This window comes from Macrotis lagotis, chromosome 1, assembly GCF_037893015.1.
Source record: "Macrotis lagotis isolate mMagLag1 chromosome 1, bilby.v1.9.chrom.fasta, whole genome shotgun sequence".
Taxonomy (NCBI): Eukaryota; Metazoa; Chordata; class Mammalia; order Peramelemorphia; family Peramelidae; genus Macrotis; species Macrotis lagotis.
In genome coordinates this window covers 425252629-425276528 of record NC_133658.1, presented here as the reverse complement: position 1 = coordinate 425276528, position 23900 = coordinate 425252629, and the positions used below count along the sequence as shown (strand labels likewise).

Genomic DNA, 23900 nt, shown 5'->3' with positions numbered 1-23900 from the left:
TTCATACTTTGAACCCAAAAAGTCATCCATCAGGTAGGAACTACTATTTGGGGTAGAGGCACTTCGCCAGATCTAATTAGTTTTAGTTTCTCATAGACCTAGCACTGTGGGGAACAGAAGACACTGTATCTGTGTTACCACTAGCTAATGGGTCTATCTGGAAGTGATTGATAACTAAGAGTCAGGTCACCATTATTGGTGAGGTAAGAATGAGAATGAGGTAAAGAACTCTCATTCAGGTGGGGTGGGTAGAAGGTGGTTCCAGGAATAGGCCTTTCATCCTTGTTCCTCTATTGGTAGCAAATCAAATGAAAGGCATAGTGGGTTGGGGGTAACATTCCCTAGGAAATATACAAAGTAGAATTTGTCACCATATTTGTATCACCCAGTTGTGGGAAAGACTGGCACATAGTAGACCAAGATCAGTTTACTTTATTGGGAGGGCCTTCATATCACCTTCTAGGTACTGCCCCATGGCAATCTCAGTCTACCTGTCTGTTGCCCCGATATTGTGCATGATGACTTGGAGGGGACTTCTCTTTCCCTTTATTAGTAGCCTGAGGTGATACTGACCAGGTTCTACCTACAGCTTGATAGTATGTGTTCCCATATCCTTTATTTGAGCAGTCTGCTAGCTCAAATTTATGAAACGAAAGACAATTAGTTCAACTGGAGAACAGAGCAAGCTGCTGTTTTAGAGATATTAAATCCCCAGTATAATGGACTTTATCTTTAGGTTTTTGTGACCTACAGTAGCCTATGACAGTAGAGCAGGGGTTCTTGATCTACAGGCTTCCAAGGAGCCCATGGATAGATTTCATAGGGTTCATGAACTCAACTGGGGAATAATTACATCTTTATTTTCACTAACCTTTGTTTGTTTTAATTTTATTTTATACCTTTAAAAACATTGTTCTGAGAGGAATCCATAAACTTCACTAGATTGCCAGAGGCGGGGTCTGTGGCATGGAAAAGTTTAGAAGAAACAATTAGTGTCTCTTCACAAAGGAAACGATTGCTGAATACTATCTGCAACCTAGAGCTTTAGGTTGAAATGTAATAATAGACTATGCCACCTTTCTTAATAAGTTAGAGACTTTAATAAGTGTTTCATATATTTATTTCAGGTTTATGTATATAGGCTCTCCTTCTAAGGACAGAGATGGCAGCCCCTCTACACCTCATCAGATGATCTTCATGAATTGTTATGGCTGAAAAAAATCATCACTTAGTGGTCAACCTTCTGGTGAGGAGCTTTTTTTTTATTGCATCTGAGGATACAAGGCCTTTACCCGAAGTCTTTCCAGGTTGATGTTGCCCTGGCAGAGCCTTGGAGAGAACCAATCCTTAGCATGACAGGAGGGTTCTAATCGCAGTTTCAGTATGATTAACTATGCATACACCCAACAGGTCCATGGACCCACAATAACAGCATCAGAGCTAGATTCTAGTGTATTTCTATGGAGGCAAAGGGAAAAACTGCCTCCATTCACATCCTTCTTCCAGATGTAGTGGAAATAATGACAACAGCTCATATTTATCTAGCACTTTACTTTTTCCAAAGCACTTTCACATCCATGATCTCATTTGGTCTTCACTAAATCCCTGTGGAAAAGATGAAACAAAGAAAATTATCCACTTTGAACTTGCCCATGGCTCCACAGCTCATCAGTAGCAGATGCCTTCTGACTCTCAGCCCTTTTCTGTGGTGGGTATGGTGTGCCTCTTCTTACTTTCAAAGCGCTGAACTTAGAGTAGGGAAATGCCCCAGCTCTTTGGGGGTCTCAGGGAAGCCAACCTGTCTGGGCCTTGGGCTTGTCACCCATCAAATAATGATGAGGTCTAATTAGGTAATGGCAAAGGGTCTTCTCAGCTCAGATAGCCTATTAAGTCTGTGATTCTCTTCTATCATTCATCAGTAGCCACCGGAAATGTGAGTGTTTAAAAGAAAGAGAATTTTTAGGATTTTGAATTCATTGCAAGTGCTAAGTACATGGAATTAACATTAGCTGCATTCGGTGCATACATTTTAAAAAGAAATGCCATTAAAAGTACCCAATAACCCTTCCTACCCTCCACCCCCAATAATTTTCAGATGAGCAAAATATTTACAAACATTTATGCATATAGACCTTAACATAAAGTTAGTCACATATTACATACTCATCTGTGCCTCAGTTGAGTCATTTGAATATTCAAAATCCGATTCACAGAGCCACAGCATATCAGTGCTTGAGAGGGTGGGGGTGGGAACTAAGAGTCACAAAACCATAGACTGTCAGACCTTAATAAACATTTAGTATCCAATCTTAGGAAGAAACCAAGAACATTACTATCCCTATGTCTTTATTTAATATATCAATAAGAAATTTGCCAAAAATACTTCATGAACACTTACTATGTGTGAAAAAAAGTGAATGTGTTTTTAAGGACTGAAAAAGCATGATTTCTCAAAAACATCACCTACTTTATGCTTGTTATAGGAATCATGTGTGCTACCTGAGTCCCCTTTATAATCATTTACTGAAAAACCTTTAAAAATGCAATGATTTAATTTTTTTTTTTGACTCTTAACCTTTGGCAACCAACTTTTAATAATATGATTAGATACATTATCAAGTAGAGGCCAAACCTAAGCTGTGTTTTTCTTTCTTACTAGAGACAGATAAAGTCTATTTGTCACAAAATACTGGTGAATTTATTTATGACTGTTTGCAAAGTGTTTCTGCTACCTTCTCTCTGTAGAACAGTCAAATGGTCTTTTCCTCAATTTGGAGAAATCTGGGAAATTAAGAAATTTGCCTCTGTCTCTAATCCAACCTGGGTAAGTTACTTCTTCGCTGTGAACCTCAGTTTCTTCACATGACAGGTAAAACCAAGGGATTAGACTGGATGATAGTATGTTTTGAAATAACTACAGTAGCTAATGCATCTCTGAATAAATGCTAGTGAGAAGGAAAGGGATACATTGGGAAGTTATCCACCCTCTGTCATATTGATCAGCTTAGAGGATGATAAGTTTGGAGACTTCTATTTCATAGACTGCATGTCAGTCATGTGATACAATGAAATTAATTGATGAATTGTTTATCTTAGATTTGATGTAAATTGAAAGGCTTCCAGAAACATCCTATAGCTCCTTCTACAATGTCTAAAATTCTTAGCCATAGCCTCCTTCTTTTAAAGGTTTTGAGGGAGAAGGTAAGACAATACACAACCAATACTTTGGCCTTTTGTTACTTTTACTTATGATGATGATGATGATGATGATGATGATTTCCAATAATGGAATTCAATGCAGAAAAATTTTAGGGAGGAATGAAAAACCAATGAATAAATGAAAAAGCATTTATTAAATAAGTGAGGCTATAAATATCAAAAAGCTATTTAGTTGGGGGAGACAGCCCACAAAAGAAAGTTCAGCTTCTGGACAGATGGAAAGACCCAGACCCTAAGGGTTCAGCTTTGGGATAATGGCAAAAGTCATTAAGATGCATTAGTAGGTCAGGTTACAGTGCCCTAGGATCTGGAGAGCCTAGAGGAATGCTAAATGGAAACTCCAGAGGGGTCTTGAGATAGTAGGTGCTGGTCCTGCCTAGTGGTAATCCATTTCATCTGAAGGATTAGAGTGGATGAATCCTGTCTCATTCCAGAGGTTTGAGCACTCACATTTCCCTTCCTGATTACAAGATACCAATTCAAGGTAAAAGGTTGGGGGTGGTTTCAGCTGTCAGCCTTCCCACCACTTCACCACCTTCTAGAACCTGGGAATCCCAAGGGTTAGGGAAGGTGGTAGAAGAAAGGCAAGAGAGGAGGTTGCCCCTGGTGGAAGGTCTTTATGTCTCCTAGTCCCCCAGATAGAGATGTCTGGTTTCTTCCAGAATTTCAAAGACTGTCCTAGAAGAGGGAGCAGAAAGGAAAGAACATTCTACATCATGTTAATAGAATTGTAGATCTTTAGCCTAGGAGAGAGGTTATCCAGGAGTGATCATTGTCTTCTTATATCTTAAGGGTTATCTTGGGGAAGAGGGATTAGATTTGTTCATTTTTGAGACAGAAGGGCAGAACTAAGAATTATGGGTAGAAATTGTGGGGAGGCAGATTTTGGATTAGTACAGAAAACTTTATAATAATAATAATAATAATAATAATAATAATAATAATAATAATGTTCTGTCCAGCAATGGGATGCTGGATATCATGAACTCTTTGAAAGTGTTTAAGCAGATGTTCTATGATCATTTGTTTGTTTGTTTTTGTTTTTCTGCTTTCTTTATGTATCTCTCTTAGGTATCAGCACTATATTTTTATTATAATAAAGAGGCTTGGTAAGATGATTCTTTCTCTACATTTGCAAAAAATAAAGGAATTTAGGAACAAATTGTTCTTTTAAAGGGTCAGTAGAATTCATTTATAAATCTATTTGGACCTGGGCATTTTTTTTCCTTTGGATGTTATTTATATTTTTCTCAATTTCTAAGATTTTCTCAAATTTTAAGATTTCTAATAATTCTCTATTTCTTATTCTATTAATCTAGGAGTTTTGTATTTTTAAAAAATAAATTCTCTGTTTCATTTAGTTATCAATTTGGGGAACATATAATTGGGCAAAATAGTTTCAAAGTCACTTTTATTTTCTCTTTATTGTGATTTATCTATTTTCATTTTTCATTTTGATAATTTGGTTTTCTTGCTTTTTTAAAAAAATCAAATGAGTTAATAGTTTGGCTGTCTTATTAGTCTTTTAAAAACCTCCTAATTTTATTTATTAATTATTAATGTTAGCTTTTTGTCTTGTTTATTTTTCTTTGATTTTAGCTATTTTAATTTTTTTGATTTGTTGCTTTTCTATTTTTTTTTTTGTCTGCATGACCAATCCATTGATCTCTTGTTTTTATTTTAGATGTGTTTAGAGTTCTAAATTTTGCTTTTGCTTCATTTCAAAACTTTCAGAATATTGTCTCATTCTAATTTTCTTTGGTAAGGTTATCTATTGGTTTGATTTGTTTTTGAATTATATGTTCATTAGGATTATATTATTACACATTTTAAGTTCTTGTTGTATTAAGCTTGATAAAAAATGTGCTTATTAACTGTTTTTCTACACTTAAGAAATTTTTTAATGCCCTAACATGTCAGTTTTTAAAAGTTGTCATAAAACTCAACTCTTCATAATTCCCATCCAGTAGTCTCAAAGGGTTTCTAACTTTTACAAAATTCATATTTTTAACATCTTTCTTTTTTAAAGATATACTTTGTTTTTCCATTTCCATTCTTCACCCTCCTAAAAAACTATTTCTTATAACAAAGAGTTTCTAAAAGAAAAAAAAAACAGAACAAAAAATATTTCAGCAAATTCAATCAACGTGTTCTATTATATGCAGTGTTTTATATTTGTGAGCCATGAACTCGGCAAAGGAGTTGGGGGAAAGTGCCTTTTCATATATATTCTTCTTTGGATAACTTGTCTAAGTCTGAAAAGAGGCTTCATTAAAATACCAAGTAATTATTATTTTTTTTTTTTGCTGTTTGTTTCTCCCTATAGTTTAATTTCCATTATTCTTTAAGCATTTATATGCTATGATATTACATAAACAGTAAAATATTTAGTATTATATCAATTATATATGGTGACTTTAAGCGTGATATAATTTTTCTGCAATTCTGTTTGTTTTTGTTTACTTGTCTAAAACCATATTGCTATTCCTGGGGTTTTTTGGGGTTTTTTTTTTTTTTGATCATCTGAGCTGTAATAGATTTGGCTCCAAGAGAGTGACTTGCCCTATCCAGAGAAAGAACTGAGGAGTTTGAACAAAGACTAAGGACTATTACCTTTAATTAATTAATTCATTTATTTTAATTTTTTTAATAAAGATTTTATTTATTTTGAGTTTTACAATTTTTCCTCTAATCTTACTTCCCTCCCTCCACCCCCACCCCCCCCAGAAGGCAATTTGTCAGTCTTTACATTGTTTCTATGGTATACATTGATCCAAATTGAGTGTGATGAGAGAGAAATCATATCCTTAAGGAAGAAACATAAAGTATAAGAGATAGCAGGATCAGACAATAAGATATCAGGTTTTTTTCCTAAATTTAAGGTATTAGTCCTTGGTCTTTGTCCAAACTCCACAATTCTTTCTCTAGATATAGATGGTATTCTCCATTGCAGACAGCCCCAAATTGTCCCTGATTGTTGCCCTGATGGAATGAGTGAGTCCATCAAGGTTGATCATCACTCCCATGTTGCTGTTAGGGTATACAGTGTTTTTCTGGTTCTGCTCATCTCACTCAGCATCAGTTCATGCAAATCCCTTCAGGCTTCCCTGAATTCCCATCCCTCCTGGTTTTTAATAGAACAATAGTGTTCTATGACATATATATACCACAGTTTGCTAAGCCATTCCCCAATTGAAGGACATTTACTTGATTTCCAATTCTTTACCACCACAAACGGGGCTGCTATGAATATTTATTTATTTATTTATTTGCTTGCTCATTTATTTATTTGTTTATTCATTCATTTATTTATTTAGTTGTTTATTTTTTTATTTTATTTTATTTTTAGTTTTTGCAAGGCAATGGGGTTAAGTGGCTTGCCCAAGGCCACACTGCCAGGTAATTATTAAGTGTCTGAGGTCAGATTTGCCTTCGGGTACTCCTGACTCCAAGGCCAGTGCTCTATCCACTGCACCACCTCGCTGCCCCTGCTATGAATATTTTTGATGTTTTTCCCCTTTTTCATCATCTCTTCAGGGTGTAGACCTAGTAGTGGTATTGCTGGATCAAAGGGTATGCATATTTTTAGTTGCCCTTTGGGTGTAGTTCCAAATTTCTCTCCAGAAAGGTTAGATGAGTTCACAGCTTCACCAACAATGTATTACCTTTAATTTAGAAAAAAACTGATATTTTATTGTCTGATCCTGCTATCTCTTATACTTCATGTTTCTTCCTTAAGGATATGATTTCTCTCTCATCACATTCAATTTGGATCAATGTATGCCATGGAAGCAATGTAAAGAAATGACAAATTGCCTTCTGTGGGGGGTAGGGAGAGGGAAGTAAGATTGGGGGGGGAATTGTAAAGCTCAAATAAAATCTTTAAAAAGACAAAAATAATTTTTTTATCAAACAGTGAATTCTTAACCCAAAATTTAAATCTTTATATTTATCAAGTGTAAAATCGCTATAATCATTTACTAAGTATTTGTTTTATGTCTGTTCTGTTCTACTGTTCTTTCTATTTCTTAGCCAATACCAGATAGTTTTGATAATTATTGCATTATAATATACTTTAGAATCTTATACTGCTAAAATTCCTTTCTTTGCTTTTTAAAAAATTAATCCCTTTGATGTTCTTGACTTTTTGGTCTTCCAGTTGAATTTTGTTATTATTTTACTAATTCAATAAGTTAATTTTTTGATAATATAATTGAGGTAGCATTAAATAAGTAGATGAGTTTGATAGAATTATCATTTTTGTTATATTGGTTCTGCCCACCCATAAACAATTAAAATTTCTCCTATTATTTTTTTTTTTTAAAGAGTAACTTGGCCAAGATCACACAGCTAGATAATTATTAAGTGTCTGAGGCTTGCTTGGATCTCAGGTCCTCCTGACTCCAGGGCCAGTGCTCTACCCACTCACTACTCTGACAGCTGCCTTGTCTGTGTCTGTTTGTTTGTCTGTTTGTGTGTGTGTGTGTGTGTGTTTGTGTGTGTGTGTGTTTCTTTTATATAACATATTTTAAGATTCTTCTGTTTAATCCAATTTACCACACTGATCCTTTTTATGGTTAAGTTCAACTTGTTTACATTCACAGTTATGATGTTTTCAGTATTTTTCCCTCTATTATATCCTACCATGTTTGCTCTCTTTGCCATCTCCTACCTCCACCCCACCCCCATGACTTTTTAATCAAGAAAATCAAGAGGGAAAAAGAAGGGAATGAAATCAATACTAATAATCCATAATTGAACTGGTTTTATCCCATTCCTTCATCCGTTTCTTCATCCAGTCTAGAGTCTTATCATTGGTTCTTAAATTTTCATTTTCCTTTCTTTTTATTCCTCTCTTTGTAGTTGAAGTTTGTTAATATTATCTCCCCAATTATACCCTCTCTTAATTCTCCCCTTCCTTTCTCTCTGTTTTGATCTATCTTGCCTTTGAGTTTAATGTATTTCTGTTTAAACCCTTCATGAGTCTATGGTTAAGATATACCTGAGTGAGTTCATGAAATTTCTAAGTGTGTTTATTCTTCTAAAATACCCAAATACAGGGCGGCTAGGTGGCGCAGTGGATAGAGCACCAGCCTTGGAGTCAAGAGTACCTGAGTTCAAATTCAGCCTCAGACATGTAATAATTACCTAGCTGTGTGGCCTTGGGCAAACCACTTAACCCTATTCGCCTTACAAAATAAAATAAAATAAAATAAAATGCCCAAATATGAGAAATGGTAGATTTGTTCCTTTTTTTAATATATTCTTTATCCCATCTTCTTGTTCAGTCAATCATGTCTGACTTTTTGTGATCCCATGAATCATAGCATACCAAGCCCCTCTGTCCTCTACTATCTCCCCAAGACTGTTGCAGTTCATGTTCATTGTTTCCATGATATTATATATCTATCTTACTCTCTAGCATATTCCCTTTCCCCCTCTCTTTTATTTTTATTATTTTTCTTTTTGAAAGATTAGGTCTCCTTATCTTGCCCAAGTTAGAAGTCCAGAGGCTGCTTATAGTCCTTAACCCAACACTGACTGATACAGGAGTTTGGTCCTATCCTTTTTTCCCACAGGAGCCAGTTTGCCCTCCTTAAACAACCAGTAGCCCTCTGCTCTGGGTGGGGCTCATCATAATGGGCCTTAATGTGTACACTCATTAACCTAGCCCACCACAGCTCAGAACTCTGGAGTTCAAGAGATTGGCTAATCTTTCCCCATTAGCTGGTATTACAGGAGCATTCTACCTTTCCTGGCCTTTTTCTCTTAAGTCATATTTATTTTTCTTTGGCTCCTTTTTGACATTTGAAAACTGGGCTTTTGCATGGACAGTTTTTTGCCCTTCCTAGGATGTATGCATTTGAACATCTCTTTCCAAATTTTCATATGTATTTATCTTTCTAAATTTTTCTGTTTTGAAGAGTCTGCTCATCTCAGGAATGCTTGAAAATCCTGTTTTTTGAAAGTTTCACTCAAGTTCTATAGGACATGTTATTCTTGGTTATAAATCTTTCTCATAATGCTTTAATAGGTCATAATCTAAGTTTTTCTTCCATGTATATAATTGTTGCATATTTTATGTGAATCTGCTTCCTTGGTATTTGATTATTTTTTCCTGACTGCTTTTAACTTGAAAGTTTTAAATATTGACTGTGATATTTCCAGGTCTATTCAATTTAAAGTTTTGTTTTTTTCAGGAAGTGATGTGGATTCTTTCCATTTGTATATGGCCTTTTTAACTCAAACCAGTCGTTTGTGACCCCATTTGGGGTTTTCTTGCCATTTCCTTCTCCAGCTCATTTTTACAGATGAGGAAACTAAGGCAGAGTTAAGTGACTTGCCTAGAATTGCACAACTAGTAAATATCTGAGGCAGGTTTTGAACTCAGGAAGATAAATCTTCCTGACCCCAGATTTGTTACTGTGCCTAGCTACCCTTTGATTTCAAATAGTTTTTGGTAATTTTCTCTTATGATTTCTTGAAATATTGTATCCATGGGTTTTTTGGTTTGGCCTTGGGTTTTTTAAATTTTACTTTATTTTATGTTTTTAGTTACATTCAAACATAGTTTTTTCATCATTCATCTTTTTGTAAGCCTGGGATCAAACCCTGACTCTTTTCACAACTCTGGCCTCTGACCTGAAGTTGGGACTAAGCTTTGCACCCTATAGCAGTTCATGTTGGTTGTCTGGTAAGACCCATTGGCCATTGTCCTACTCCTCATGGCTTCATGGGTCTCAGTTCTTCTCCTATTAGTCCCTGTAGAGTCAAGTGCATCCCACAATCATCCCGATTGTGTCCACCAGTTCTTGGCACTCAGAAACCAGTCAGACTGAGTCAGCTTAGCTTTTGGAACCCAGAATTATGTGCTGAGTCTTTTTGGCTTTTGGCCTCAGACACCAAAAGTGCCTAATCAGCTCGGCTTCTCCAACCCTGGGTCAGAAGCTTCAGGCTGGAAAGCTCCATCCTTACGCCGCCCTCCCCCCACCTGCTGACCTCAGACTTTTCTCAGAAGGGTCCTAAGCCCCCTGCTTGTTGAAGCCTGGTGGCCCACTCTCCTGCTGGCAGGTGCATTCCTGGACCTGAAGTAGACAATTCTGACTTTGTCTGGTCATCCATTTAATCACTTAGGAAAAAGAAGAAATTTAGACTTTGTGGAACCTCTCAAATCACCATCTTCATGAATAGCCCTTGATGGTCACTTGTCAGGGATACTTTAGAAGGTGATTTTGTACTGGGAGGGAGGCTGAACTAGATGACCTTCCAGACTGTGCTTCTGTTCTACTAAGTTTGAAATGAGCTGATAAAGGAGGGAAGAGAAGGAAAGAATCCTGGAACATGTAGTACTGTTGAGGCCTTGAAGGGCTGTGATAGTGGAGGAGTAACCTAGATAGGGGATACGATTTGTGCAAGGTTACATAGTAAATCAACCTCAGAGGAGGAACAAGACCCGAGGACTGCCAGATTGGCACTATGAGGGTTTGCAGCTAAGCAGTTTTTCTGAATTTCTACCTAGTTGTATATAGCAAATATATACAGTATAGTGGAGTTAGTCATTAGGCAGCAAGGAGTTATCAGTGACCTTGCTTAAGTGGGGCATAATCTAGGAGAAAAAAGCATATGGTTGAAAGGAATTGAGATGTTGAAGAGCTGGTATCTTTTTTTAATTCCCTTTTCTGCTCAAATTTTCTGTGGTTCAGTGATTTTTTTTTCCTTTATGGTTAAATTTTACTTTTATTCTGATTTTAATCACCAAATACAATTACATAGTATAACATTATTAGTAGATTGTCCACAAAACTAACAGATCTCTTTTTTATATATATCTTGTTTTCCTTTTTTTTAACATAAATTGCTATGAATTACAATTGCTATAAAATCAACATGTAACTTTTTAACATAAATTGCTATCATTACAAATTATATTTTCAGAGCCGTCTTGTATGTGAGTGCTCACTATCTTCCTTCTATTCTCTTTGATACAACAACAAAACAAAATATTCCATGACCCTTATTTCTTTTTCTTTCTTCTTTTAGGGGTAGCTTTATTATTTTCCCTCCAACCTCTTCTCCCCTCCTTACAAAAAAGAAAAGAACAACTCTTGTCACAAATATGCCTTTCTAGACAAGGTAATTCTCACTTTGGATGAATCCAAAATTGTACATATCGTTTTACATTTTGACCCATCACCTTTCTGTCCAGAGTGGGTAGCATTGGCCTTCTAGAATTGCCAGAATTGTTTCTAGTTGCTATTATATTCAAAGTTGTTTGTCTTTACAATTAAGGAGTTCTTTTTCCTAGTTTGGTTTACTTCGCATTACATGGTTTCAGATCTTTCATTGCTGTAATCCAGTTGTTCAGTCTTGTCCAACTCTTCATGCTCTATTTAGGGTTTTCTTACAAAGATACAAGAGTATTTGCCTTTTTACAGATGAAGGAGCTGAGGAAAACAGGATGAAGTGACACAACTAGCAAGTGTCTGTTGCTGGATTTGAATTCAGCAAAGGCTGGGTGCTCTATCCACTGCGCCATCTGGTGGTACTTCTAAAAGTACAATAATTCTCCATTATATTCATATCCCATAATTTGACCATTCTCCCTTGATAGGTGCCACTTTAGTTTCCTGTTCTTTGCTATAACTACTATCATTTTAAAAATATGGGTCATTTTATTCTTTTTTTTTAATCTCTTTTGGATCAGAGTTTAATGAGGCATAGTTTCCAATTACTTTTCAGAATGGATGGACCAATTCACAGTTCTACCAAGATTGCTGAAGACCCTCTATCAATTGTATTTTTTCCTTTTTAAAGCCATCCTTGCCAATCTGTAAGGTGAAATTTCTAAGTAGTTTTAATTTATATTTCTATAGTGATTTGGAACATTTCCAAATTTCCAATTTCCAAGCTATGTTCATAGTTTGGAATTGCCTGTTCTGGGACAGCTAGGTGGCACAGTGGATAGAGCACTGACCCTGGAATCAGGAGTACCTGAGTTCAAATCAGGCCTCAGATACTTAATAATTACCTAGCTGTGTGGCCTTGGGCAAGCCACTTAACCCTACTGCCCTGCAAAAAAAAAAAACCTGCCCTAAAAAAAAAAATTGGCCTGTTCATATCTTTGGACCATTTATCTGCTGGGGAATGGTGCTTGTTCTTATAAATTTGAAACAGTTTCTTAAATTTCTTAGATATGAGAACTCTTATCAGGGAAACTTGCTGCAAAATTTTCCCCTAATTGTATGCCTTGTAATTTTAAATGCCTTAGTTTTGTTTGTGTAAAAACTTTTTTAAAATTGTCCATTTGATCTTCTGTGAGCTTCTTCATTATTTGGTCATGAAGTCTTTACCTATCCATGAAAGGTATTTTTTTTTCTTGCCCCTCTAATTTGTTTATGATATTACCTTTTATATTCACATCATGTTTCTCAATATTTATTTTGTGTATAACCAAGGCTTTGTTGCACGTGTCCAGATCACTTAAGATGGATGTACACCTGTGAGAGATTGCAGCCCTACCCATATGGTAGGGGAAAACAAAATGTCTTCCCAGGAGCAGGCCCCTGTCATTTCCCACCTGAGTTCTTCCATCTTAGGTGATCTGGGCATGTGTAGCAAATCCCTTATTATACATCATGAAGACCATTTGAAACCCATGGGGTTTTTTGCTGGTTGAGGTAATAGGAAAATGAATAAATCCATCAAGAAAGCCAGGTTTTAGGTAGAGATCTGCCAATCTGGTCCTAGGTTTCTGAGAAAAAAAATAGGATGCCTTTCATTTCCTTATAAAGAGTATGTGTAGGGCGGCTAGGTGGCGTAGTGGATAAAGCACCGGCCCTGGAGTCAGGAGTACCTGGGTTCAAATCCGGTCTCAGACACTTAATAATTACCTAGCTGTGTGGCCTTGGGCAAGCCACTTTAACCCCATTTGCCTTGCAAAAACCTAAAAAAAAAAAAAGGTATGTGTACATTTATTTCTTTGGCAAACCAGGAACAGGAAACAATCTTAGATTTTAGAAGGGAAAAACTGTTGACCTTCAAATGAACCTCCAAAGAACAAATGCAATTTAGTGAACAATTAGCCAGATATATGGTCATTGATGGAAGGAGAGCTTAATGACTTTTTGTTTTTTTGTTTTTGTTTTTTTAGGTTTTTACAAGGCAAATGGGGTTAAGTGGCTTGCCCAAGGCCACACAGCTAGGTAATTATTAAGTGTCTGAGGCCGGATTTGAACTCAGTTCCTCTTGACTCCAGGGCCAGTGCTCTATCCACTGTGCCACCTAGATGCCCCTTAATGACTTTTGAAGAAAGACTTTGGGACTCCACAGAATCTCAGAATACAGAGAGGGGGCATGACTTTCCAAAGGCACGGAAACAGTACAAGGACGTAAGTGTTCTGATCTTTTATCATGAGGATTTGTACTATTTAGGATTTGTATTTGGTGGGATATAGTATATCTAGAGAAGATGTCATTTGTAGGGCTTTTGTACCTTCTTTAACCTGCAAGTGGATACAACCTTAACCAAGCAATTTGAAGAGCAGTAGAGAGAGTTTGGGGTATTACAGGGTAGAGAACTTTATGAAGTCTACTGAATTAACTATATTTCAAACAAATGCTTTTCTATTCTAAAAAAAAATTATATATTTTTGAAGTTAAAACTGTGGTGAGTTCCTGTGTTGCATACTTCCACCCTGTGGCCATATCTAGTAATGACACCTTCCTCAATTTCCTAAACTTTGGGGACAAATGATGAGGTCATCCCAAGAGAGTATTCCAATACCCCAGTATTCTTCATTTCTTTCCTCCCACCAGTTTTTCCTAGAGCGCTCTTAGCTTACAAACTTAGGAAGGAACCTTACTTGACCGAGGGAGACCAAATCACATTTAGATGGGGAATCAAGAGACTGGGGTTCTGGTTCTGATTCTGATTCCACCCTTTATTAGATTTGTGACTTATGCTTGGACAGATGATTTCCCTTTGTGGATCTTGCTTTCCTCATTATAAAAAATAGGTATAATTTCTTTTCTTCCTTCTGCATGAGTAGGGATCAAAGGAAGCAACAAGTATTAAAGTACTTTGTGTTCTGTAAATCTCTGTGTAAGTAAAAGGGATGTCTATTATTGTGGCACTAGTAAAACCTTCCTGACTGCAGTGATTCTTGAGCAGCATATATAATTATATAACAACAATAATATCATTATTGTGGCACTAGTAAAACCTTCCTGACTGCAGTGATTCTTGAGCAGCATATATAATTATATAACAACAATAATATCTAAGATTTATATTGCATCTTAAGCTTTGCACGACATTGCACATATTGTCTCATTTTAGAATCATAACACCACCTAGCTGCCCATAACACTGGCAGTAGCCTCTTATTATCACAGATGAAATGTGGGATATCACCTCCCAAAGTAGATGAGAGTTTTGGTGTTTAACTGGGAAGGAGATTAATAGATGTTAAGGTGTTTAACTGGGAAGGAAGTTAATAGATGTTAAGCTGCACTAATATAAATGTAGGATCTAAGATGGAGGATAATTCATATTTCATATGTTTTAGGTTATTCAAGGTACCTTTTCTAAAAGATCTTTTGAGTCTCAAATAGATAAAGGGTCAAAGAATATGAATGGGCTGTTTTAAAAAAGAAGAAATATTTATTATCAGCCTGAACAAAATCTTTATCACTCATAAAAAATGTAAATTAAACTCCTCCAAGGTCCTGCTTTATACCCATCAGATTTGGCAAAGTGACAAAAGGAAAAAATTGCAATTATTGGAGGGTATCAGAGAGGATAGATAGGCTCACTAATGAACTATAAGGTAGAGCTGTGAAACAGTAATTTTTTAAAATTAAATTTTACTTATTTTCATGAAGATCTGACTTCTCTCATTCTCATCTCCCTTCTTCTTCACCCCGTTGAGAAAGAAAGAAAAGCAAAATTTCCTGTTAACAAACATGTATTGTCAAGCAAAACAAATCTACACAATGGCCATGTTCATATACATACAGTATGCACATATACATACATGTATATATATCTATACATAGATAGTTATACGTAGCTGTAGCTACATGCCACAGTGGATAAAGCTCTGGAGTCACGAAGACTCATTTTCCTCAGTTCAAATGTAACCCCCAAACATCTATGTTTGATGCTGGAAAAGTCATTTAATCCTGTTTGCCTCAGTTTTCTCATTTGTAAAATCAGTTGGAGAAAGAAATGGCAAACCAGTCTAGTATTTCTGCCAAGAAAATCCTAAATGAGTTCACTAAGAGTGAGATACAACTGAACAACAACAAAATGTACTCTGAGTCTTTGACCTCGCCATTGAGAGTGGGTAGTATGAATCATCATGAGTCCTTTGGAATTGTTGGTCATAGCATTGATCAGAATTCCTAAATCTTTCAAAGTCGTTTGTCTTTACAATATTGTTGTTCTGTAAATTGTTCTCCTGGTTCTTCTCAATTCACCCTGTTTCACTTTCTCTGAAACTGGAGAAATCCTTGCTAATTTCTTACAGACATCTTTCTTAATGGTTCATATTTATTTATGTACCATAACTTGTTCAATTATTTCCCAATTTATGGAAAATTAAGTGAGGAAATTCCTTCAGTTTATAACTCCTTGCCACCACACACACACACACACACAAACTTCTCTAAATATTTTTGTTCAAATGATATATGAATTTAATGGAATGTTCTTGAACCAAAAGAAATGATGACTGATAGATTTTGAGAAACTTGGGAAGACTTGTATGAACTGGTGTAGGTTGAAGTGGGTAGAACCAAGAGAGCAATTGATATGATGACCACAGTGCAAAGGACTTTAAAAGTCTTTGAAAAAGACTAATAATCATAATCCTAAAAAAAACTTCTGATAAATCATGCTTCTTATCTTTTGTAGAGAGGTGATGGACAGAACATGCAGAAAGACATACATTTCTAGACACAATAATATTGTGAATTTGGACTCCTTGATTATATTTATTTGTTTGGAACAAGGTATATCTGTGGGGGGGGAGGGACTTAATATATAGTAATAATGATTTAAAAAATAAAATGACATCAAGTAAAATTTTAAAAAATATGCATAAAGATGAACAGAGATGATGTCCCAGGTCATTTCTTATTCTTAACTTTAGTGATCCTGAGAGAGTAGTGGATAAATTGGTGGAGGATGTCCCTGTGGGAGGAACTCTTATATTTGCATATAAAAGGTACTGTATTGACATATTTTCTCATTTAAGAAATATTTATATCACTTCTTTTTATAAAACTTTCCCCTATAATATTTTGAACCCTGAGCTTCTATTAACAGGGAGTCAGTTTCAGTATTGTGAGTAGTAGGTATTGGGAAGAAATTTCCCTAATCCTCCTCTGGGAGGTGGTGGGCTGAATGTGGGTGTATAATAATAACATTTTTATAGCATTTTCAGTTACATCAAATAGTTTGTTCCCAGGAACTCTTGACGGATATATTGCTAGAATTATTATTCACATTTCATAGAGGAGGAAACTGAGGTTAAGAGAAGTGACATGCATTGACTAAGGTCATATTAACTGTGGTAATTTAGATTCAGATCTCAGTCTACCTACCTCTAGATGGAGCAACTTCTCCATATGTAGCCTGCTGCCTCTTGATAAAGTAGTTGGAGTATACTATAAAACACTGTGATGCCCAAGGAAGCTTGTTCCACTGTCAAGATCTGTCCTTGCTCTTTTCTTATGCTACTGATTCCAAAGAAGTTAATCCACTGTTCCCTAATTTGTTTCACCTACTTCCATTTGTAATGCCTGAGACTGACTCTTGCCTAGAAGCCAGTTATATAGGGTATCCCCAAAAAATTTTTAAAACTTTTTTTTCTTATTATAAAGCTTAAGCATTTGGGATATCCTTAACAGATTTCTCCTGGTTTAAGAGAAGTAACCTCAGTTTTATGATTTCCTTATTTGTTATGCTGACTGTTGATCTGGTTCTTGACCCTCTGCCCTCCTTTAATCTTCATAAAAATGACCTAACTTAAGCATATTGTTAAAATGCTTTAAGAAGGATATAGAGGGAATAGATTTTGGGGAAGTGAAAAACTAATTGTTGTCTATGGAACAGCCTGTGAGAGGCAAACTTGTAGGGAGATTCTTTTCTGAAGAGACTTGGAGATTTAACTGTCATGGAGAAAAGAAGCTGTAAGAGATTGTGAAAGCTAACTGTCTTTTTCTTCAGAGAGTTTGGGGAGACATTCTGAGAGAATTATGTTTATTCTTACTTTGTAAAGGAGATATCCTGAGAATTCCCAGAATACCTAAACTGCTACCTTGAGAGAAATGAATTGTTGGGCCAGGAGTCCAGTTTTCCAATCTTTCATGGGAATCACTTTTTTATAGCTTATATGCACTGTTGAAATTTTCCTTTGCAATATTGGTTACCGGAGTAAATAAATTATGTAGCTAGTAACAATATTTGTCTAAACTAGATCGCTACTAACAGAAGAGGAAAAAGTTTATGGGAAAATAAACTTTTTTTTTTAATCTATAAGCTGGGATAGGAGCTTGGAGTTAATTAGTTCATGTGATAGTTTTTTTGTGTGTTTAAATTTAAGAGATAATTTTAGAACATACCTCTTGATTGTCTTTGAACAAGATATGATAGAATTAATAAGCTAACAAGGAAAGTAGCAAGCGCAGAGCTGAGAAAATGCTTAGATATATTTATTGGAGAGAACATTTGGGAGGTGTTTCTCTCACCTTGCAACACATACCAACACTTGCATCACACATCTACAAAAGAATTGCTATAGGGCAGTTGGTATAAACCCTATTACATGTGGGATGCACAAAAAAGCCTGGGGAAGGTAGAGACTCAACAGAGAGGGGAGGAGAAGTTGCTTTAATTTAGAGGCTTCCCATATGTACAAAAAATATTTATAGCAACTTTTTTGCAGTGGCAAAAATTGGAAATTGAAAAGATGTCCACAAAGTGGGGAATGACTGAACAAGTTATGGTATATGAATGTAATGGAATGCTATTCTGCTGTAAGAAATGATAAAGGTGACCTTGGACAAGTCACTTAGCCCCATTGCCTTAAATAAAAATTTAAAAAAATTAAAAAAAAGAAATGATGAGGGTGGCTAGGTGGCACAGTGGATAGAGCACTGGCCCTGGAGTCAGGAGTACCTGAGTTCAAATCTGACCTCAGATACTTAATAATTACTTAGCTGTGTGGCCTTGGGCAAGCCATTTAGCCCCCATTGCCTTGCCAAAAAAAACAAAAAAAAAAGAATGAAGTGATCAGAAGCATGGAAATAGTTTATACAAAACCACAACAATTTAAAGACAATGACAATTTGAATGATTTAGGAACTATAACCAATGCAATGACCAAACATGATGCTGGAGGACTTAGGATAAAATATACTACTCCCCTCCTGATAAAGAGATGAAGAATCTAAGTGTAAATTAAGATATATTTTGTATGTGACCAATGATGAAATTTGTTCTGCTTTACTCTACATGTTTATAGTAAAGGTTATGGTTTTTCTTGCTTTCTTAAAGGTGCGTGTTTGGGGTTGTGGAGGTGGGAAGGAGAGATGATTTTTTTTTTGCCTAAAAAACAATTTTAAAAACTTATTTATTTTGAATTGTACAATTTTTCTCCTAATTTCGCTTCCCCTCCCCCCACCTACCACAGAAGGCAGTCTGTTAGTCTTCAACAGTGTGTTAGTCTTCACATTGTTTCCATGGTATACATAAAAAAAATAATTTTTAATTAAAAAAAAAGTACAGACTTGAGTGTAGACATCCATACAACATAAAATATTATGAGCCCTGGGGAGAGAAATGGGGAGACCAGGCTGCCCAAGGAGGATCAGAAGTGGAGTGAGAAAAGAAAGACTTAGGTGCTGATTGGCAGTGGAACTGGCCCATGAGTTGATGCTACTCTTTTAGCCTGGACTAGATAGGGAGATCCAGTCTTACCATCCCCATTCCCTGTACCTTTTCCCCACCAAAATTATGGGCTTAGGGGCAAATCCTTAATGTCTTGCCTTTTTTTTTTTTGTTTGTTTAAATAAAAACCCTGTCCTGTAATTGAAGTCTGAGTGGGAATTGAGGGATTTTATCTTTTTACTGTGGAGAAAATGAAGCATCATTTGTGAGATGCCTTCAAGACTAGGGTCTGGGCAGATTATTCAATTTTTGGTCACCTTGTATAACTAGAACTTTTTTTTTTAATTTATTGAAATCTATCACTGAAACTTTCACCCATTGCTCCAATCCTACCCTCTGGATCCAAGAAGAACAAATTTAAATCTTTTTTTCCATTTGCAGACAGACAACTATCACTTCTAAATCAGTAGTTTTTAACTTGGTGTCCATGGACTCCTAAGGAGTATATGAAGAGATTTCAGAAGGTCTGTGGATTTGGATGTAAAAAAAAAATAAGTTGTTATTATCACCAGTTTTGGGTTTCTCTATAATTCTGTTTATTTTATTTTATACATTTAAAAACATTCTGAGGGGCGGCTAGGTAGCGTAGTGGATAGAGCACTGGCCTTGTAGTCAGGAGTACCTGAGTTCAAATCCGGCCTCAGACACTTAATAATTACCTAGCCGTGTGGCCTTGGGCAAGCCACTTAACCCCATTGCCTTGCAAAAACTTAAAAAAAAAAATTAAAAAAAAACATTCTGAGAAGGGCTCTGTAAATTTCACCAGATGGTGAAGAGGCATGACACAAAGGAAGATCTTCTCTTCAGACTGAATATCTCTTGGTCCTTCCTTTGGTCATCTCTCTCTGCACGTTCTCTAATTTGTCAGTATCCCACTTAAAACTTTGCACTCAGAACTGGACTCAGGCTCCAGATGTGGTCTGACCAGGGCAGAGGACAGAAGAACTCCCACTCTCATGTTTCTGGACACTCTGTGTCTGTTAATATAACCTACAGTGGGTTTTGACTACCAGGAAGGTAGGAGCAGTAAAGAAGCAGCCAAAGCAGACTCAGAGGATGACCTGTCCTCTGACCACAGATGGACATTTGGAGCCAGACAATGACCCATGTAGAAATTCATATCAAAGATTGGATGATGAGAACAATGCATGATGGTGGGCAATGGAGGAAATAAATAGACATTTATATAGTACTCACTGTCTGCCAGGGACTGAACTAAGCACTTTTTACTAATACTCTCTTATTTGATCCTCATAGCAACTCTGAGAGGTTGGGCTATTATCATGCCTAGCTTACCTTGGAGGAAACCAAGGCAAACAGAAATTAAGTCACTTGCCTAGTAAGTGCCTGAGACTATATTTGAATTCAGGTGTCTTGTTTCCAGGCCCAGTGCTCTAACCCTTGCACTACCTGAGCTGATGTAGCTAACTAGCTGAGGATCAGAGAAAACCTGCCAAGGCTATTTCAGACTGAAGGGTATCTATCATAAATTGAGGAAAATAGGTTGATGTGCCCTTAGGAGCTCTCTTTCTTTTTTTTGCAAGGCAACGGGGTTAAATGACTTGTCCAAGGTCACGCAACTAGGTAAGTATTAAGTGTCTGGGGTTGGATTTGAACTCAGATCCTCTTGATACTGGGGCTAGTGCTATATCCACTGTACCACCAAGCTGCACCTGGAGCTCTCTTTTTCTTTTTTATCATTTTTTCTTCTTTTTTTTATATCTTATTTCTTTTTTTAATTTTATAATTTTCCCCCAATCTTGCTTCCCTTCCCCCACCCCCTACAGAAGGCAGTCTGATAGTCTTTGATTGTTTCCATGCTAAAAATTTATCAAAATTGAATGTGTTGAGAGAGAAATCATATCCTTAAGGAAAAAATAAAATATAAGAGATAGCAAAATTATGTAAAGAAGATACCTTTTTTAAAAAAAATTAAAGGTAATAGTCCTTGATCTTTGTTCAAACTCCACAATTCCCTCTTTGGATACAGATGGTATTCTCTGTCATAGATACCCCAAAACTGTCCCTGATTGTTGGACTGATGAAATGAGTAAGTCCAGTAAGATTAATCATCACCCCCATGTTGCTGTTAGGGTATACAACATTCTTCTGGTTCTGTTCATCTTGGAGAGCTCTCTTTTTTTTTGCCCAGTCCTCAACCTGTGAGAATTGAGGCTATCCATGGAGATAATGATAGGAAGCTAGGTGGTGCAGCAGATAGAGGACTGGTTTTGAAGTCAGAAAGACTCATCATCCTGAGTTCCTATCTGGCCTCAGACTTTTTTTTTTTTTTTTTTTTAGGTTTTTGCAAGGCAATAGGGTTAAGTAGCTTGCCCTAGGCCACACAGCTAAGTAATTATTAAGTGTCTAAGAACAGATTTGAACTCAGGTACTCCTGACTCCAGGGCCAGTACTTTATCCACTGTACCACCTAGCCGCCCCATGACCTCAGACTCTTACTGTGTGACCCTGGGCAAGTCACTTATTCCCATTTGTCTCAGTTTCTTCATCTGTAAAATGAGAAGAAAATGACAAACCACTCCAGTATCTCTGTCAAGAAAACCACCAATGAGATTGGACAGGACTGAAAGAAGACTGAACAACTAATAGAAATGATGATTTGGTGGGGCCTAGAAACAGACTCTAGTGAGTTTGAGGCTACCAAGAGTGAGCAGCAAATGACCCTGAAGGTTTTACAAGTAATTAAGCTTTATGATGTACTCTTAAGGATAGGAAGTTGCTCAGATAATATCCATTGATAGGGGATGTGTTATGTGTTTTTGTATATAATCTTATCACATGACAATATATATTACATATGATCTCTGTTTCATTTATTTTTAGCAACCTTGATATGCCATTCAATGTGATTTAAACATTATATGTACCTGTAACATGCAATATGCATGACCTGGACATGGCCTGTCTAGTCTACTGGATAAAACAGTAATTTTTTTTTTTTTTAGGTTTTTGCAAGGCAAATGGGGTTAAGTGGCTTGCCAAGGCCACACAGCTAGGTAATTATTAAGTGTCTGAGACCGGATTTGAACCCAGGTACTCCTGACTCCAGGGTCAGTTATTTGTTATCTTATTAAGGATAACTAACATATTATGGCCAGCACATAACCAAGCTAAATCTTTGGATTTAGCTTTTAAAAGAAGGGTTGTATGGAAGGAAGGAAGTAGCGCTAACCGAAGGTGGGCACAGCTCCTGTTGAAGAGAACCTTTGTGACCTTGTGGTTCTACGGCCCCTCCAGGGAACCACGTGCATCAGGGAACTACGTGGCCCCAGGAGAGGATGGAACCACATGGCTCCAGAGATGGCAGTAGACAGAGCAAAATGAGTATTTCCAGGACTAAGCTGGGAGCCAACATACTGTGATGGAGCAGCGGCTGTGGAATGATGGAGGATTTCATGCGTCAAACCTCTTGGATCCAGAGGAGGGGTTCTTGTAGAATACCAACCAAGTTCCTGGACCAGGCAAAAGAGTTCTTGGCACAAGCAGCAAATGACATCACTAAGATGGAGAGCAAAGGTATCAGACACATAGCTTATAAGCTACATGTTACCCATAATACTCCCAACTATTGCCTGGAGCAGATTAAAATGTAACTGGGAAATGTTTTAATAAATAAATTAAAATCAGTTAATATTATATTTTAAAATGAAGTCAATATGTGGTTCACAAGAATCCTTATGTATTCTTTAGTGTCTGTTTCTATTTGAGTCTGAGGCTACCTGATATAGCAGAGCAAACCTTTTAGGCATGTGAGTTAGGTTTTAAAGGATGAATATCCTTATAGGTTTGTTTGTTTGGGGTTTTTTTTTTTTTAGGTTTTTGCAAGGCAAATGGGGTTAAGAGGCTTGCCCAAGGCCACAGGGCTAGGTAATTATTAAGTGTCTGAGGTCGGATTTGAACCCAAGTACTCCTGACTCCAGGGCCGGTGCTTTATCCACTGTGCCACCTAGCTGCCCCTATATACTTATAAGTTGATGGATGGATGCACATCAACTTATAAGGCAGAGGGAATAGAGTGAGCAAAGGTGTGATCAGGGTAAAGAGAATAATCCAGTTTGATCATAGTGTAGACTAGACTGGAAAGGGGGGAGGTGGGGAGCACCAGATGGTAGAGGGTCTGGAAAACCAAGAAAAAGAGTTATGTATTGGGGCAGCTAGGTGGCGCAGTGGATAAAGCACCGGCCCTGGAGTCAGGAGAACCTGCGTTCAAATCCGGTCTCAGACACTTAATAATTACCTAGCCGTGTGGCCTTGGGCAAGTCACTAAACCCCATTGCCTTGCAAAAAAAAAAAAAACCTTAAAAAAAAAGAGTTACGTATTTCACATTGAAAGACTATAGGGAAGGGCGGCCAAGTTGCCTAGTGGATAGAGCAGCTGGAGTCAGGAGTACCTGAGTTCAAAGTGGGTCTCAGACACTTAATAATTACCTAGTCGTGTGGCCTTGGGCACACCACTTAACCTCATTTGCCTTGCAAAAACCTTAAAAAATAAAAAAAAGACTATAGGGAGGCAGACATCTGAAGCCTTGTTGAGCAAAGATATATAATCAAATCTATGTCTAACAAAGGTTATTTTGGTAGTCAGTTTTATAGAGGAAGTAAGGACTCTAATGAGGTTATTGCAATAGTTCAGATTAGTTTAAATAATAACAGAAGGGTATAGAAGCCTGATGTGTTGTGGAGGTGGAGTTCCTAATAGAACTTA

At 36.7% G+C, this 23900-nt stretch overlaps 1 long non-coding RNA gene across 7 annotated transcripts in view; it reads left to right on the top strand.

Moving 5' to 3' along the window:
* LOC141506364 (uncharacterized) overlaps nt 1-23017 on the top strand; it is a 52002-nt gene extending 28985 nt beyond the window's left edge. Inside the window, exons 3-6 of one of the 7 annotated variants that reach the window (XR_012473821.1) lie at nt 1128-2824; nt 11260-11352; nt 13370-16448; nt 22433-23017. This is a non-coding gene — a long non-coding RNA (uncharacterized LOC141506364). The other 6 variants (XR_012473825.1, XR_012473824.1, XR_012473826.1 and 3 more) reach the window with 6 other exon arrangements.
* The last annotated feature ends 883 nt before the right edge of the window (nt 23018-23900 follow it).